Raw genomic sequence first — 19,357 nt, 5'->3', positions numbered from 1 at the left:
AAGCTAGTCAGGATTCTCATTTCTAAGATAGTAGTTAAGATGGAAACGTAAGGGAGCTTGAATCTGCAGCTGGTCTCACCTTTCCATGGGGTTGTGCTTGTTTATATTTTGGGGATCGCCCCACCGTTTTTTTTCACGAAGTAAATGCCTATCAAGTGGTCTGGTTCTTAAGCGTAGCATATTATTGAAAAACAACCCAGTGCCTTCTTGATGGACACTGAATAGGCGTAAATCCAATTATAGGCTGTCAAACACTGTGAAATATGTAGAGAAGATAAGCATTTGTTAGGAGTCTGCAATGGTCATCTGGTTACCCTTTATTTACTTTCCAAATATTCCCATGCATAGGAAGATTCTTCATCGATTCTATTCTTGGTTGAGCTTCTGGATAAATGGTAGAGATGAAATTTTAACGGAGGGACTGTGCCATATAAGATCTGGTTGCTGAAGGGGGTATTAATACAGGTCTTGTGAAACTCGATGTAATAAAGGGGGTGTTTGATAGTCTCGGGTCTAAGATAAGAAACTGATCTAAGATCCTTGTTGAGAGAGATCCACTGCTTAACCAGTGGATTTCAGGTGCATGGGTCTGAAATCCAGGGTTTTCAAATCCACTGGAATTTCTGATCGCCTCGGATATAATGAAGAACGAGGGAAATTGAGAATAAAATATCTGGCCGAATCCTGATTTAGTTTGTCATATGAGGTGCGAAGGAGCATGGAAGATTGGAAATGAAAAAGGCTTGCCACAATTTGGGTCTGGACAAACTCCAGAACAAGATTGGGATTATATAATTAAGAACTACGCTCCTGCCCAAAACAGAAGTTACATGTTAGTTTCGTTTTCAAATTCTATCCATGCATATATGCTATTGACAAATCCATTCATGCTTAATTTCTACTGGCAAAACGGTTCCTGCCTTTTACCTGTAGGTTTCAAATAGTTAGCCCTTAAGAATAAATTTGTAAACTAAGATTCTTTCAATGAAAGAACAGAGTAACTGACTGAATGACGTGAACTCATTGTGGTAACTCCATGGCCATGGTAAGCTGCTAATCATGGTTAAGATAGCAGAAAGACGAATTTGTCTAACAGAGCAAATGTCGCATATGGATTTTTCAATCTCAAAAAGGCAGGACATGGATGTATCAAACTTTGCAGGACTAGGTTTAGCCTTATCAATAAAGACAGAACACATGAGGTTAACAATGGGGCAATCTGATAATCCAACCAGCACAGTTTGATGGCTAAAAGATGTTAAGTGGATAGTTCGGTCGTAGCTTAGCTGGTCGGACTGGCAGCCAGTTAAAGTCCGGTCATCAGTTCCATGGCTGGTTGAGAAAGAAGAGGCAAGCAGAGGATTGCTCACTCTGCTCCCACGTAATGATTAAGGAGGCTTCAGCAACTTTTAAAGCATGAGGGACCTCCTCGTGGGTGGTGGTCAGACGCTGGTCATCTACGTGAGCAAACGGTAACCAAAAGCACCTTCAATGGTAAATTAATGGGTCATTACTCAATCCCTCGAATCCCTACGCCTCTATCCTTCTCTCCATCAATCATACATAAAAACTACTGCTTGGTGTATTAAATTGATGATAAGCTCCAAGTTGATGCCGCCATGTCCTGCAGGCCGCCAAAACTGAGAGAAACTCCATCCGTCTCTTTCTTCCGCTTTACTGCAGCACAGCAGAGTCCCAGTAAAATATCGAGCGACAGAAAAAAGTACTAGCAGAGTGCATCGTAATTAGCACAAGATATACTGACCTGCATTTTGCTCTACAGATCTGACACATCATAATAAGGTTTTGAATCTTTGGATAGACCAGAAACATTTAGGTGGGATCTGAAGAGATGGGTCATTACTCATTAGTGGAAGGCAAGAGCCCAAGTTCTAATTTGACCCTCAAGGAGCTCTGCTGCACGCTTCTGGCCATGAGAGGCATTACATTTGTGTTCTGTGTTTACATACTAATATTTAGAAAAACTTTTAGTGCTTGGATGACACTCTAAAACATATTTTTGAAGGCAAACCAACTTTTGGCCTCCAAAACGGCTTTTTTTCGGAACGTTTGGAGGACACCAAAAGCATTTTTTCTCAAAAAACTTTTGAGCTTTTTGACAAAACCTGGTTTTCAAAAGGGATTGAATAACCCTGTTCCCCGCATGTTATATACAAAAGAAAAAAAGTTTTAGGTGTGCGATCCATACACACAGACCAATTTTTAAAAAATGAAAAAAAAACCATTTTTTCACAAAACCAATTTTTTCAAAACAGTTTCTTATGAGGGTGTCATCCACCAAAGAAAGAGCCTTGGTTCTATGACTACAGCAGGGAAGAATTAAAGAAGAACACCAAGGAACACATTCCTCAGGTGATATCCCTATTGATGTTACTAAATCTAGCTAAAAGGAGATTCACGTGAATGCACCTTTAAGTTTTGTCGATAACAGAAAATGCACCTAAATTTTGAGAAAACATTCAAAGATACGTGTATACAATATAAAAAGCACCTTCCAAACCTGTACTGTAGTTAAACACGCCGTAAAGCAATGGATAAGAGAAACGCCGATTTTTGGAGTATTTTGGATATTCTAACTCGTTAGCTCAAGACTCAAGTTGGGCTAGTGTCGATTATTGGTTATTATTAGTTAGCAAAAAGTTCGGCATGCATAAAAAACTTTGGTGTATTATTAGGATGTCCATATTCCGAAAAGAAAACCATCCTGGATGCCAATTATGGTGCTGGTTGAATAAATTGTATGCCAACTTCGATCTCTACATGAATCTAGAAACAGACAAAGATGGAAATTTTGGTAGGTTTAACCCATTACATGTGCACCTAGTGGGGACCAAATCAACTGCAATGTTGCAACCACAGAATTTTTGGACCTTCAATTCAAGCAGATATTGCAACGATTACTTATGATCTTCTTGTCCAACCTGAACAATGCAAAGAGACAGATGTGCAGACATGTTCCACGATGGCCTACATCTAGAAATTGATTGGCATTTCGTTGCCTCATTTCTGTGGGACACCCAGTGTGTGCAGCACTTAACTGAGAAAAGGCTGCAAGGACCAATTTCCATTTGAACTTGTTAATATGGCTTTTACCGTTAAGGGAGAAGTGAATCAAGAGATCTTACCTTCACCATTGTTGTCATACGTAATTTCTTGCAACAGTAGTTAACATGTGAACCCCTTTGTTTTCATGTGTGAACTGAGGGCTAAAGAAACGACAGCTCTAGTGAATAGAGCATCAGACATGATAGATATGCAGGAAATTTGCTGTATTACATCATGCTCCTACAGTTCAGGTTTAGGACATCTCTTCATTTCTTTTTCCTTCTCTTCAGTGAGACATATATTATTTCTTTCTTTTTTTCGTCATCTACTGATTTCTTTTCCTTTTCTTCAGTTGGACAGGCAGTAGTGGTTTTTCATTTCTTTTCTGCTCTTCAGCCGTTGCAAGTCATAGGTTGCACTAAATGTAGATTTTAGTTGCTCCATTGGCTATTGCACAATAAAAGCTAGTGGAAAACTGGTTTAAAGTAACAAAAGCACCACATTTTATGCTGCATGATTCAGGAACTCCTTGCTTACCAACCCAGGTTTTCTCTTTTGTCCTTCGTTGTAGAACTCTCGGATACTTCTTTTTTTGACCACCAGGAAAGACTTGATCCTTATTACTGAGGACTTATGTCCAAGGATGCATATCTCGAGGATTGAAGTTTACACCTCCTTCAATCTGATCTACCTACCGGTCCTAGCCAGGTGTTCAGAGCGCTGGTATCGAAGAAATTTATTTGGATCTTGAAGATGTTCAGGTCAAAAATTTGAGTTCTGCTTTTTTTTTTTAAAAAAAAAAACCTTGAATTTGCTATGTTCTGGACAAAAACCTTATTCTGAATGAAACATTTCTGCCAACTATCGAGTTAACCCAGTTAACCAGCTACTAGACTTACTGAAGGAGATGTATCCAAGTTGGCATTGACAAACAGGCTACAAAAACTACAGACAAGCAGGATTCCAAGTGCTAAGCCTGAAACTAGTTGGTCCTCTGTTATTACTCTGGGAACTGAATGTCGGAAGCTACACAGAAATTGAAGCCAGCATGATTCTGGAATCAAAACTAGAATTTACAAGCTGCATGGCGAATACTTCATAAATCAACATGTGAAAATGTTGAAAAAAGCAACTTTCCCTCTGGTCAAGGCGTCAAGCTATGTTCTCGAAATTTGTGGTATTAAAGGAGATATCCAAAATACACTACAGATTTTGGTATTTCTCCTGAATTAGTCAATTAGGTACGATGTGTTGGTTTGTGCAGAATATCACAACAACTAGGTGGATCAATCTTCATATCGTTGTCAATGTCAAATAGACAGTCAAATGGAGGGGAAAACTCGTAAAATGTGCACCAATTTGATCCAGTTGGCTGATGAAAGATCGATATGATTGCTGGATTCTATAAGCTTTGGTAGCACTCAAATAAGCTCTGCTGCTCTTGTCCTGATTTCAAGAGGACAAAATTATATGATTCATCACATCTCCAGACGTGACTTTGGCATGGCTAAGTCATGAACAGTATATGCATGATCTTGTCATGGAGGAGATGACACCTATAGATGTGGATCCTCCCCTGGAAAGAACTGTACAAGCATTGGTGCGGCAAAATGAACAGGTCAGTCCGATTCTTTTGTTATGTTAATGCATCCATGTTGTACCATTCTTTCAGCCCTTAAAAAAAAAGGTGGTGAATATGGATGTCATCTGTTCAAATTTAGATTAAGCCAGATTCAGTACAGAAAAGAAAAGGGGAAACATAAAAACAAAAGCCTGGACCCAAGTCCAAGCCCCACCAAACCAAGTCACACTAGTGCTGAATGAAACCAATGTCTGAAAGGTGCTGAGCCCCACCCTTTGAATTCAAAGTTTCAACATGTTAGTGAAACTTCACTCACACCTGATTATGGGTGCCTTGGTCATGAGAAATTTATCTGCAACAATATGTTGCGGGGATGCACAACAAGTCAAGCATTTGTCAGGCTCTTGGCATGTGAATCCATTTCGAGCTAGGGTAACTGGCAAGGGATCTATATCATTTCGAGCGAACTCCGGCCCTGACCACCAGAAGAAGCATCCGTCTCTATGCAGTAACAGAAAGGGGCACCATCTTCTTGGTATACCATTTTACGCTGCAATTCTTTAAAGGAATGCTTTGGTAGTCTGCAAATTGCTGTAGCTGTTAGAATACGAGAAGACATTAATCCATAAAAGTTGAGCATGAATCAGGTGCGATGTGAATATAAAAAGTGCACAACTAGATTTCAAAAGTCAAATATTTAGACCCATTTTCAAAAATTTTAATCATACTGATATCATCTGCATAGTCTGAGACTCTAAACCCTACAAATACTTGTCTGAATTGACTTGTTTGGATGACTAGACAAACTTTTTATGGCTGATCAAAGTTTTTAAACCTTAATATCTCTCTCTCTCTTGCTGGCTCTGTTAGAAGTATTCATGCCATCGAACGTTTCTGCTGTTTCCCTTTCCTTCCACTGATCTCATCTTAATTTTTTTGTTGGTCCAATTGCACAGCCTTTGCACCGTATCTCCCAACGACCTTAAATGGTATTATTTTTTCTTTTGTGTTACCGGTGAAGTCTTTATATGACTTCTATTACCTTCATTGCTAATCAGGGTAATCTCATAACTTCATTCTTCAGGTTGCTTCTTAATTGCTCATATTGTCTTCATCTGATAGTGTCGATAATCTAAAAAGCAGCACTAGGAGCAGTATTGCGGCAACATCTCTTTTTCCCTTTTAATTTCTCAGGTACATGGGATGCTGATTGCCCGTCTTCATTCTAAGATGAGTCGAATGCTTCTAATGATGTTTTCATCAATTCTATCATCTTGTTATATCAACGATCATAATATTGAAATTTCTGAGAATTATTAATCCTCTATTAATTTACACCATATACTGCCTTCTGTTTTGCTAAACGTTATATACATTTTTTCCTCTCTTATGCTTCTCTAGAGTTTTAGGTTTCATTAGATTGCATCTATGCCCTGTTTAATTTTTCAAGTATTGTATCATCCAAAGAGCATACACCTAACACAAAGAGATTGACAAAAGCTTACACTATAGAGCCTTGTGAAGCCACAGCCATTTCTACATTCCTGATCTAGAAAAACATTACATATTTCTCACAACTAGGCATGGTCCAGTCAAAAAGATTCTCAGTCTTGGCTTAAGGGGTTAGACTTTAGAGTGCTCGTTCAAGTTGGAAAAGGTAAAGAGTTCAATAGTTAGTCTCCATCTCTATTGGCGGAATCCGGAAGGGGCCTGGCATAACCCAGATTCCCTGGCGAAAGGAAAGAAAAGGAAAGACTAGGACCTGCTCAGAACCAGGCTGTCACACTTGCATGTTAAATAAACGTTGTCCAAGTAAAGATTTGTCATCAGAGTAGCATCATACTTACCGCATGACAAAATAAATGAAATGCAAGCTTTTGACACATATAGGCAAGCATTTACTGGTTTTATTGGTTACTGAGTAGACCACAATATAGAATTTACTTGGAAATTAAATCAATAAACAATAAACTAGAATCAGTAAACCAAGAAAATCTTGTATTGCGAAATTATGTTTGCGCATTCACGAATTCTTATCTTGTTGCGGATCGTGTCTGTGAATGTTGTGGTATGGTCTTTGCAGGCCAGGCTTTACATGGATAACCAGAAAGAGCTAAACATTGAGACAAAGCCATGTGTAACCCACACTGGAATTGATTGGAACTTCATTGCCTTGATCAGGGAGACATCCATGGGCAGGAACTTAGCTGAGAAAGCAGATAAAAGGCCCAACTGCATGTGAAGCCACTGTAATGGTTGGAAGAGGAAAGGCCAAAGCGACATTTTGCTTGTGATCATTATTAGTTGTCTTGGATTTGGCAAGCTCAGGACCCTTTGTCCTCATGCATGCAACTACCAATATGAAATGACTAGTCTTAAGGACTTTTTGACAAGGTAGATAAGTAGGAAGCATTCTCTTGTTCCCAGTCTATGCCTTTAGGGCCCTTGGCCCTCAGACCCCCAATGGCTTTGAGTCACTAGGGCCCCTTTTCTCTTAGGGTCTAACCACTTCATTTAGGCGTGGGAACTTTTCATTAACAGTAAATGTTTTACTTAATGATCATGCCAATGGTCCCTTAGCTCTGTTTTTTCTTAGGAATGTGTGATTGCTAATATTTTAGAGGAATTATGACATTCGGCCTACCACTTGGTACTTGATATTGCCAAGATCTCTCTTTCTCGCTCTCTCTCTCTCTCTCTCTCTCTCTCTCTCTTTCCTTGGTAATTCAGTTGCAATTTGGCTGTGGAACAAGTGCCAGCTAGCTTGCCAACTAAAGGTGTTTTTAATGTGGATCAGTAAAACCTTTCGGCATATATGGAGGATAATAAGATGTGTAACATACAAATAGTAGGTGTACAGGAAGCATCAAACAAAGGAGGAATTTTGTTGCCAACTTGTTTCTGCAATAATGCACTCAGCTGTGCCAAAGCCTTTCCCTTACTCCTTCATGGACTTTCTCACCAAAATGCATGTCTGATTTTATTCAAAAACCTTATCCTTTTTACCCATATTTAAGTCCAGTAGACACAAAAGTGGAAAAGAGGAGAAGATGAATCAATTGGAACACTTGTTTTATCATCGCAAAGGACAGGAAGAGAAACCCTGTTTTCAGATCTTATGGAAGCAGTTCTATGAGTGATAAACTCAAGAGGTACACCCATCAAATTTTTAAGGCCCACCTACCACTACAGGCCATGAACCTGCTATTCTACTGGTTGAATCTTTTCATGGTGTTTTCCTTGTAAGGCTTAGTGGCTTGAACTCATTCAGGTTTTTACCTTTTGAAGAGTTCCTCCATATCTAAAACAGAAACAAAAACAATCATGGATCTCCCCTCCATGCCAACCATTTTATGATTGATTGTGCTATTATGCAAGAATTTTGTCGCAGTATGCAAGTAAAAGCAAAATTAACTGGAAGTCAGTTTTCAACTGGTTTTAAGTCGGTTCTTTTAGTTTCTTGATCACTTATTTTTCCCATGATAGACCTAAAGGAGTTGGGACAGTGGGGCAAACTATGGCTGCCAAACTGGCAGTTATAATTGGAAAATCATGAGGGTTGTCTTTAAAAAGTTGAAGCAAGCCTACTTGCTTGCATTAAAGATGTAAATTAAAGGTTTCATCATTGTTCCTTCACTTGGATTGTTGAAGAGGTAAAATGCTGGGACTTTATTGCTGCCCCTTACTTCGGTTGAGGAGGTAAATCCAAAGGTTTTACCACTGCTCTCTGAGTCTGCTGAAGTGGTAAATCTAAAGGTTTTGACACTCATCCCCAGAGGTCCTCTGTGTGCTCTGAGAAGAGGTTCATGTGTGGACGTCCAATATATTCGAAGAAAAAGGGAGGGCCATGATGCACCTTGATGAATGTTAGGAAATTAGAAATGACACAAATATGCACATCTATAACAGAACCATAGTAGGTTTCTAATCATGATTCGACTAGAGAAAGGCTGAATTTATTTCGAAATCGCAAATTTCATGGATGGATATGTCAACTAAGATTAAGCAAGAATGTATTTGTCAACTGCCTATAGTTCAGGACTGAATTTGATGAAAGAACCATATATTGAAGCTAAGCTTTCTCACTTCTGCCTCACATATCGCTTCTTCGAGCCCGCCTTCAGATATGAGTAATGAGAAATCAAGTACCAAGGTGCCTGCAGCAGTCTCCGAAGCTTGCAGTGAAACAATTATGATCAGGATTATGAAGGAAAAATATGAATTTCTCAAGTCAAAGCCAAAAGGATATTAACCACCTAAATATTCTACCAGAGGACCTCTGTAAGTGAGGGGCACAGTGGGTGGTTCTCTTGTCACATTGGCAATTTTTCCTTTTTCGAGGTACACGTTAGTAAGGGAAACTTAGTGCTGGAGTACAGCGGTAAAAACCCCTTGGATATACCTAAAAGTGATAGCCGTGCTATCATTCAAGAAAGCATGATCCTCAAAAATCATGCCAGATGTCATGGAACACATGTGCCTTCCATGGGCATAGGTGAACATTTCAACAAACCACGTTAAGCCTCCTCTCTTCTCTTGCTTATTCATATTTTCAACAATATCTACTTGTCCTCTGAAACACATTCGGAAGAGAGCTGGATTGAACCCTCTTTGGAGCACAGTGGTAAACATCATGGCCCTACCTACTTCCCCTTTGGTTGTACGCCAGTAGCTTCAGCTTGCACAAAGAGTGACGCCCATAGAATTTGAGTCATCTGCTCACATGACAGGCACGGCCAGCCCCACCGTGCGAACCCCCTTTGTAACTGAATAGTACATATGATATATACGTACACATACATATATAATATTTTGTATATATATGTATATGTTATACATATGCATATAACATATAATATAATGTATATATACATATACGTATGTATATATAAAAATTTGTATGCATAATACATATATACACATACACATATTATACATATATATGTATATATAACCATATAATACATATATGATAACATGAACATAAGGAAATGATCAGTTAAAACACATGACAAACTATTTGGACACAATGCATTCATCTTTCTAAAGATCAGGACAAGGAATCCATGGCGAGCCCTCCTCATGCGTACTTCTAACTTGTTTTTGGTCAAGCATTTCCTGGCTTCATTGTTCAACACTATTCAATCAGCCAAGGAAGCAGAAGGTCCATGAAAAGAATTTTCACGACCAGTATGCTGGTTACTGTAAAACCTGGCAAACTCTTGTCCATCTAGATTCCTGATCACTCCCGAACAATAAAAGAGATGGGACGTAACTGGACATTGTCTTGCTCACATGGTTTACTACTGGAAGAAGCTTTGTCCAGTAAATGGTGATGAGTGAAGAAAGAAAGCTAAGCGCTTAAGAAATGCTGGTGTGAATATGAAGCGCAAGTGGAAACCCATAATACGACTAACAAAGAAAATGGATGTGAATAACATAGAAAAGCTTTGTCCTTTTCTAAGTGGAAGAGGATTCGTATTAGAAATGTATACCGAATTCACATGTTTCATGATAATAACTTAAGCTTTTAGAAAGAGGAGAGAACTCTCTTCACGAGACAGAAGGGAAGTATGACTGTTAGAAAACCCAACTTTATATTTTGAGGACGAATTTGTTGTAAAAGTTTGTTCATTTTCTTATGACAAGGATGAAGCCTGACCACTAAGCCTTACAATCACAACATTATACGAAAACGTAGGTAGCAAAATGACAGGATTTCGACTTGAACCAGAGTCTTCGACTTGACATCTGCTGTTGCCATTTACGCTCACCACAGTAGTGAAATTGCTATAAAGTCTTAAAAACGTGAACAGCATAGTTTCACATTTCAAAATAAGTTTCCTCATGGAAGGCAATTAGCTTCGAGTAACAATAATTTTTACCAGCTTACTGTATCTATTCTTCTGCTCTTTCACACTCAATTCTGTGACCTGAGGGTGGGGATTGGGGATCGTAGATTCTTACCCATACTGACATCTGCCAAACCTGGCTCACTGAGAAAGAAACGCTAAAAGTTAAAGACCAACTTGGCCCATTTGGTATGAATTCCAGGCCCTGCAGACCAAATAACAGCAATCATATGAACATGTCTCGAATTCGTCATATACTATTTCCTGCGCCACAAATAGTTTCAAGGTACCCATTTTAAAATTTCAAGATTATCACGATGCCTTTTCTTTTTGGATTTTTATGCATTTACATGTATTCTTTTCTTTACCTTTTTTGATAAAAAATAGTGCAGGATTGTCCTTGCCCAAGATTCTCCTGACACCAGGATGAGTGACATGGGCTGAGGCACTTTGAGGCCTCATGAGCACCTCAGGATCAAGAAGGTCTGAGCGATGACTCAACACCCCAAAACATGGAGCTGGGGACCACTCGATCTGGACTCAAACACTGCCCGGAATGCAATTACCGCACCAACTTGTAGACAAACTTTTATGTTAGTAGAGTGGAGGGAGAGGGGGAGTGCAGCTTCCACTGAATTCAGCCAATTGGTGCCCTTCTTTTGTTTCTTTCGTACTTTGGCTTCGCACGTTGAGTTTGATATATAGCAAGACGAAGATCTCAAAGATTGGTGAGATTCCGATTTTCTGTATGTTTTTTCTCCACTTTTCTTTCAACTTCGTGCTAGAAGACATCGTACCTTGGTCGGAAAAGTTGGATAATGGGAGGTCCCTCTTCATGTCGAGGAAATAGCATTCGTTCGCAGCCTGCCAACAAATTAATTTAGAGGATTTAATCAAGACTTGGGGTTTTTTCTTCTCATCCTGTTGCTGAATACTAGTATAGTCTTCCGAGAATCTATCTTAATAAACTATATATGTTCAAGAGAATGGAAGGGAAACCTACGTATTTATATGCATATTGCTGAATTCTAGTACAGTCTTCTTAGAATCTATCTTAATAAACTATATGTTCAAGAGAATGGAAGGGAAACCTACGTATTTATGTGCATAGATGATGCATGAATACAAGTGCTTGTACTTATATGCATTTCTATGGTCACGCAGTGGAAATATGAAGTGCTAAATGATGTAACATGGCCATTAATCTCATATTATTTGGGCACATTAATTAATAGCTAGGCAGAGATGTTCTCACTTCTCAGACTTCCCATTATTTGATATATATATATGCCCATTCTGAATGTAGTTTCCTGCTCGCAGTAGGAAAACGTTATTTTTCTGTTCTTTTCCCATCTTGCCTTTTCACTAGTTTGGTGGTTGTCCTCTAAATCAAACATCGGCTTTCCTCACCTATCCCCTTCAATACATAGGTACAAGGACTAAAAGTGCTGAAACAAATATAATTTTCCTCGCCAACTTGTATCAGATAAAACCAAAATGCTAAAGAAGTACTTTCGGTCAAGGTTCCATTTTGATCACGCCATTAATGATGCCAAAACTTTTAGAGATTAAACTGTAGCGTCCTTTCCAGGAGTAATCAGTCAATAACTTGCTATATCAAAAAGGACACAATGAAAAAGGACAATAAAACAAAATGGCCTTAATCTGCAGATTATAAAAATCATCAAGGGAAGAATAGGACAAGCATGCATTTAAGCATCATCACCACAGTGCATAAGGGGTTGATATCATCATAACCAAAAAGAATAGTAAAATGGCATCCAATTATAGATATAAGACAAAACTGACAAATCCTGAAGTAGATATGCATGAAATTTTTACCAGAATATTACACAATCATGCAGATGTTGATTACGTAAGCGAAGAAGGCAATCCATGTACTGGATCGAGCTCCATGACTTGGGCACAAAGAAGATAGAAAAACCGAAAGACCAAGGATAATGCAGTGCAATAAAAATGTGAAAAATTAGCATAAACTTGAAAATTGGAAACGTAAGGGATAAAGCAGAATAGTGTATAGCATGAGGTGAGTCAAACCTGGAAAAACAAACTTCTCATGGAAACATAAGATCTTCAGACTCCAAAATCGAAGTAAAAAACTCTTCACAGTGAATGGAATGCTGAATTAGCTCATGAAAAACTAGTATCGCTCAAGACAAAGAAAATATGTTTATGTTCAAGGTGCTTCACGAATTGCTGAAGTACTAGTTTATCTTATCATGATAATCACAGTATGGTTAGGTGCGGACAAATAATCACCAAACCATTAACCAAAGAATTTTGACCTACTCCCATCGTTCTTGTCCTGCAATTAATTGTATATTTCCAACTCTCTGTAGCAGATAACAAACAGTAGGAAGCTCCTTTCATGAAACACAGGCGCAGTTGATCAAGTTGGACAATCATCCATTCATCCTCATTCCCTCATCTCAGCTTTGTTCAAGAGGAAAGGGCATTCGTGGAAATTTTGTTTTTAATTTTCCTTTTCCAAATCTGGTGAAACGGTTGGTTGTATGAATATTGTAAACTTAATTAGCTGAAATTGAGAGAAAAAAAAAACTCAAAATTCTGAGAAAGCACTGTAATTGTAATGCATGAAACTGATTGTTGCTGTTTCTAGTTATATATTTGTTTATCATTTCCATGATAAAATAACTCAAATCAACTTGTTGAGGGCACTCTTCTCTAAAATTGTATTATTTCTTCATAAAAGAGCTTGATGCCTGCATTATCATTATATTCTTCTGATTCCTGTCTCATTGAATATTGAGCTGAACCCAAGCCTTCATTCTCAGAGCTTGAGTTTGTCTTGAGTTGGTCTGATAATACCAAAATTCACTATTGGATTCGTGCCCTAGTCACGACAACAGACGATAGATTGAATTTTGTCGGCTATATGCAACCATCCTGTTTCGTCTCTGCCTTGGTCTCTCCTTTTCCAAGTTTTTTTTTACTTCTTTTATTCGTCTTTTTACTTGAGTAAATGTAACTTCAACATGGTAAAAGTTGCAATTCAGTTCAAACATTGAAAGACAACCCATCAGGAGCATGATTGGGTTTGAGTTTTAGACCCAGATAACAAGTTCAGGCAAGATCTGTCATTGTTCAAGCAGTTTGACAGTGAGTTCAATCAATGAATAAGACTAAGGTTTATTTCTTAGGCTTCTTTTAGCTTTTGCAGATTTTGCGGGATCTTGACTGTAGCTGTGAGGAGCTCTAGCTAGCTAGTCTCCTGATATGTCTAGAATGGTAATGCTTCTAGGACAAGCCTATCATCATGTGAAACTTTAAATGTTGTGATGTACATTGGCCAACTGAACCTTTAGTCTGTGGCCAAGAGTTTAGGCTAATGTAACTAGATTATGGACATTCCAAGCAATCCTGCTAGAAGAGCACATGCTATATGAATTAAACATCTGTATCTAGAACTTTACTACTGCAAGTGTTCTATTCCATGATTGCAGAGGCCCTATATATCTGGCTGGGTTGGTTGTTTGAATGAGGTTGCGAGTTCAATATTCAGGTATGTCTTCCCTGGTGAAAGGAAAAAAAAAATGCTACTGTCAATTAAATTTTTATGGCGGCGGGATCCTGACTAATACTAAGGTAATAAAAAAGGACTGTCTTTTTTTGTATACTTTGCTCAGTCCCATTGCTACTGTGGTGCTAGCAATCAGTCAGATCATATAAATGTCGCTTCAACATAGGTCGTGGAGAGGATCTCGGATACCAGCCCACCAGAGCACAACCCAGGGTCTTTCAAAAAATTTGTTCCCTTTAAGAGCGGAAACCACACTGATAAGTACATGCAACCTATCAATTTGGGAATCCAAGGACCCGTTTGGCAACAATAACAAGTTGCTACTGTACCTCACATGAACAAAATATTCAATGGTCTCCCAAAAATGGTGGTCTGTTCATGGAGATCGGAAATGATTTCATACTAAATAGGAGATATCATGGGCTTAATGAAAGGGATGATGGTTCACATGCAAATGAAACGACAACGTTGTTTGGGTTGATCCCGGTGCTGTCCTTGAAAATAGTAGAACGAGCCAAAGTTGAATACATTTGACACAAGGAAAATGGTGGATTGGGATTCATCTACCCACATATGCATAAAATAAGTTTCGCACAGAATTGGACACGTAAATGGTACTACATTTACAATCTTCTGCATGGTTGGAGACAGTGACAGGACCAGCCATCAATCACAAGATAACATTCAATTTTACTGCAATGTGGATCAAACTCGAGATGAATCTTAGATCTTGATCTCAAAAAATTTTTATGACCAGCGGCATGGTGAAGACAACGTTCTAGGTTTTAGGATTTTATTAACTTGCTGTTTTCACGATCTGTTTTCAATATTTTGATTTGCAACTTCTTCCCTTTTACGTTGTTCGAATGATTTTACTGCTTCAGTCACTGTTTATGTAAGCTAGTGAGGACAAAGGAACTGTAAGAAACCTTGGATGGCAAGGGAAAACGATATTTTCTACCGAATAGAACAAAAAATCATATAGTCACCAATCAATCAGAGGAGGAAACGAACAAGTATGGAAGACTGAGTTTTTGTACATGGCGTTAGAGGGCAAGCCTACATGAGCACATGCGCACACATGAACGCATGCACAGAATAATTTTTCGTATCATAAACTGACAAAGTAGCCATTTATTTCCATGCTTGGCTTCTGAAAACCAACAAAATAAATAAGACAGGAAAGACCAAGAACCAACATGATGGCACACAGACCATAGGGATTGGAACCGGGTCGAACAGAGTTCGTATTATATCGAACTCCGAATTTCGTCCATCTGTACAGCATGGAGCCTGCTCAATTGGGTAAGCTGCCTGCTTCTTGTATATTGAGGTTTACCTCTATGGTGTACTGTAACTCGATGATTGATCAATTTTATGCTCTTGGTCCTACCAAATTTGGCCCATTAAGATTGTTGTACAAGCTGGGTGGGTCAGGTTTGGATCTTATTGTACCAACATCTTCTTGTCAACCCATATTAGATCTCTTCTTTTACAAAGTTGATGCCGACAATTGGTTTTGGAAGGTAAATCATGGGGGTGTATTTAGATAATGTAGGCCGGCCGCCAACTACGCATCATCCCCATATCTTGTGACTAGTGGAACTAACACTAAACACATTGTGTGGCTACTTAGAATACCAACAAGGCACGGTCACTTTCTTCATCAGCTGATGAAGAGAAGTGCCTTCCAACAGGTGTTTCTCCTCAATCAAGTTAGGCCCAAAAGGTAGAAAATATAATTTTGTATGCTCCTTTCAGTCATGATCATTGCACAATTTCTGGTGCAGTGCCACTGAGAAAGAAACCAAACATATGTATGTGCTCTTCCAATTTTTTCATCTTGTCGTTCCCCGCCAACATTTTCCACTCCTGATAAATTTTGAAAACAAATAATTGAAGAAAATTTTCTGTAAACTGAGACAAATAATGCCACGGATTTTGCTAAATTCATGTTCTTTAATGTTCCTTTTCTTTTGGTCATTTTCCTTCTCATATTTGTGTTGAAATCTGTCCTTTACTCAACTTGCATGGCGTGGCACATAATTATGCTCTATCAAATCTCCTATATATTCAAAACTGAGAACTCCCATGGTTGTGGCCCATATTTTATTCATGGTACTGTTTTTTCGGTGGAACTAACTGTTAACAGTGAAGTGGGATGAAGACAATAAAAGTGAAGGCAACAACTTTTTCTGTTCATTTTCACTTTACAGTATATGATACAATCAAATGAAGATAGCAACAGGATTTCTACTAGATGGGGAAGGCCAACTAAGGAGATGGATTGGGATACAACAGGATCCTTACCGCGGAAAACTCTTGCCATGCAAGAGGATGCCTACCGTGCAAAGAATATTGCTTGCCAATAAATGTGCCCTTGTTATGTGTGTATACACTTATATGAAATCAAGTTGCTTTTGAAGGTAAATTTAGCTTTTTTGCAGTACTCAAGTGGCAGATTCAAGACATATCATATCACCAACTTGCCAGGTAACTGGACGAAAGCTTCACAACCCAAAGATTGGTTTGGTAAGAATATCTGCAATTTATTGTGCAAAGGGTATAAAACGTGTTTTAATCTCTCCATTTTAGATCTTATCCTGAGTGATGTAACGATCAATCTCAATGTGTCTGGTCTGCCTGGAATGTTCATTGGATCTGCGAGGTACATTGTTGCTTGATTATCGCAATATAGTTTCATGGTTTTATCACGCTACATCCCTAAATCACAAATGAGCAACTAAACCAAGTGAGTTCCAAGATGCCCAATTTGAGCACAGAACAGAACTCACTGTTCACTTGTACGACAGAGTGTAACTTGAGCATGGCTGGATCCTGATGCAAACTTGACGCATAAATTGACTAAGCATGTAGACGCTGTGAACAATATCAAGCTGGCGGGTCCTGGTCAAAATAGATAAATTGTCCAACAAATCTTCCATATTGGTTTTGTCTTTTTTAGGATTTTTCCTACTTGGTTGTCGTGCTTTATGCAGATGTGCTAGAAGCTCACAAAGTCCTGCACATATAACCTACATCATGTAAAATTTCAAGTGCATATTTTTGTTGAAAGAGGAATATCCTTTTGAGCGTACAATTCAATTCCTATGTATATGGATCATAAGTGAATCTTTACATATATAGTTGTTCCTTGCAATAAAAGTACCACCTACATAGGCAATAACAAAGACTTTGCTAGTATTATTGATATACTAGAAGAGCAATCAGCGTTTGGCTAAATAAACGGAACTTTTTATTTGAAAATCTAATGATTCTGAAAACTAATTGCACAAAGACTGCTTTAACCCGTTAAAGACTTATTTCAATAGCAGACTTTGTCGTCCTATCGAGAAAACCCTGGTCGTGTAGGTCTTGTCGTACTCAACTCTTATTTGTATCCAACCCTTAATGTTTTATAGAACCATCATATCAGGCATATGTTCTAGTTACGTTTACTCTTCGTGTGAGTCGGAGTGAGTAGGAGGTTAACAACCAACCACCCATGAGTAGGAGGTTAACAACCAACCACCCAAAAAGATATAAAGATCTCATTTCCCTTTTCATTCCCCTTGCTTCTAAAGTCTTGAGCTGTATTCGGATTTTAATGAAGTACAATACACCCATCAACTAGAGTATCGTGCTTCTACATTTTACAATTCTGATGAATAACACCCACAGGAGTTGAACAGACGATGTGCCTCATATGTGCTTTCATGTCTGACCAGTTATATTATACCTCTTAAACTCGCCAAATTTATACATAATGACATCTTCAGCTTTCATGGCATCTTGCATGTTGCATAGTTTGGTAAAAAGTGTTGGGCTTTTCAACCTGGGACTGAGCCAACCAAGAAACTCTTGCGAGAGTGAAATTTATTCGTGACAATAAGTCACAAAATAATGTGCAACATTTCTGTGTGCAATTCCATAACTTAATTATTTGAATTAAAATTGGGCTAGTCAAATAAAAGTAACTAATGGTCAAAGTGATTGTTTATGTCGTGAGGTCACATCAACTTATGTATATGGCCTCATAGGAATGGCAAGAAGGCGTTCAATGATAGCGAGAGGTCTTTGGAAACCCATCATGTCGTGATCGTGAGATAGAAGGGGAATAATGACGTTCTCCTCCCTATGCTGATTGATATTTTGAAAGGAAAATTCATGTTTAGTAGAAATACATCCCTTTTAGTGAAAACCTTGCCATTTTCAAGATCATAAACTTTGAAAGCAGCTTGAATATATGGACCAAAGACAAACACGCACTTTATAGCCCGTCTATCAAATATGTGACTCGTGTATATTTTTATCATAACATAAATACTTGATTATGTTTTTTTTTTTAAGGTGACTGAAATTGGGCGTGAGTAAAAAACAATTTAAAAGATAAAGTTTCATTAAAAACAACCTCAAAATTGTATAGTCGGATGGTTTGCTTGCAAGTTAAAGTTGGCATGGGCCATATTGAGAACATCTCGATGTTTGCATTTAGAATTAACCCAGGAGTTGTGCACAACTATGTTTTTCAATTTAAGCTCTCTTTTCTTCCCAAAAGTAATATGGATTTTTTAGCAAGATAATAAATTAAATATTAAAATATTTGTAAGGTTGTGTTAGAATGACTTCATCAAACATGGACATTTGTGAAGTCCAAGTGTCATGACAACCTGGTTTTTTAACAAATTTTTGAAACTTGGTTTTTTGTGTTTGTGTGACAAGAACAAAAAATGATGTCTTCTATGAAAAAACCAGAGGAGTACTTATGCCCTTTTGAAGACGTTATTTTGTCAAAAAAAAATTTGTTTTTGTTTTTTTTTTTTAAAGCCCGTTTAGGTAACCCAAATATAGTTATGTGTACACTCTTGTGTAGAAAAAATTGTGCACAGGAGTGTGCATGGACCAAAATGCCTCCATTAAAAATTTAAAAAAAAAACTTTTAGAAGGAAAAAAAAAAGATTGTGAAAAAGTCTAAAATGTCAACTTACTTTATAAAAATTTCAACAATATCCACATCCCTTTGGTGCATACTTATTGTGTGCACAGAGATGAGCAGACAACTCAATCTGCGCCTTAAACATGTCTTAAAGGCCAAAACATGGCTTCAACCCTAAGATCTCCACCCAATAAAAGATGCCAAAGATTTGCTTGATCAGGATGTGGGCACTGATGTTAGCCTCCTGAAAGACGTGCAAGTTGTTGATGATTAAGTCTATCCATCCCAATCAAAATCACCAAGTGGGTAGCCTGTCAGCACACAAAAATTCTCAATATTTGCAATAGGATTTTCTTTGA

Source organism: Nymphaea colorata, chromosome 1 (genome assembly GCF_008831285.2).
Source record: "Nymphaea colorata isolate Beijing-Zhang1983 chromosome 1, ASM883128v2, whole genome shotgun sequence".
NCBI lineage: Eukaryota > Viridiplantae > Streptophyta > Magnoliopsida > Nymphaeales > Nymphaeaceae > Nymphaea > Nymphaea colorata.
The sequence above is the reverse complement of the archived record's forward strand: the minus strand, read 5'-3'. Positions refer to the sequence as shown.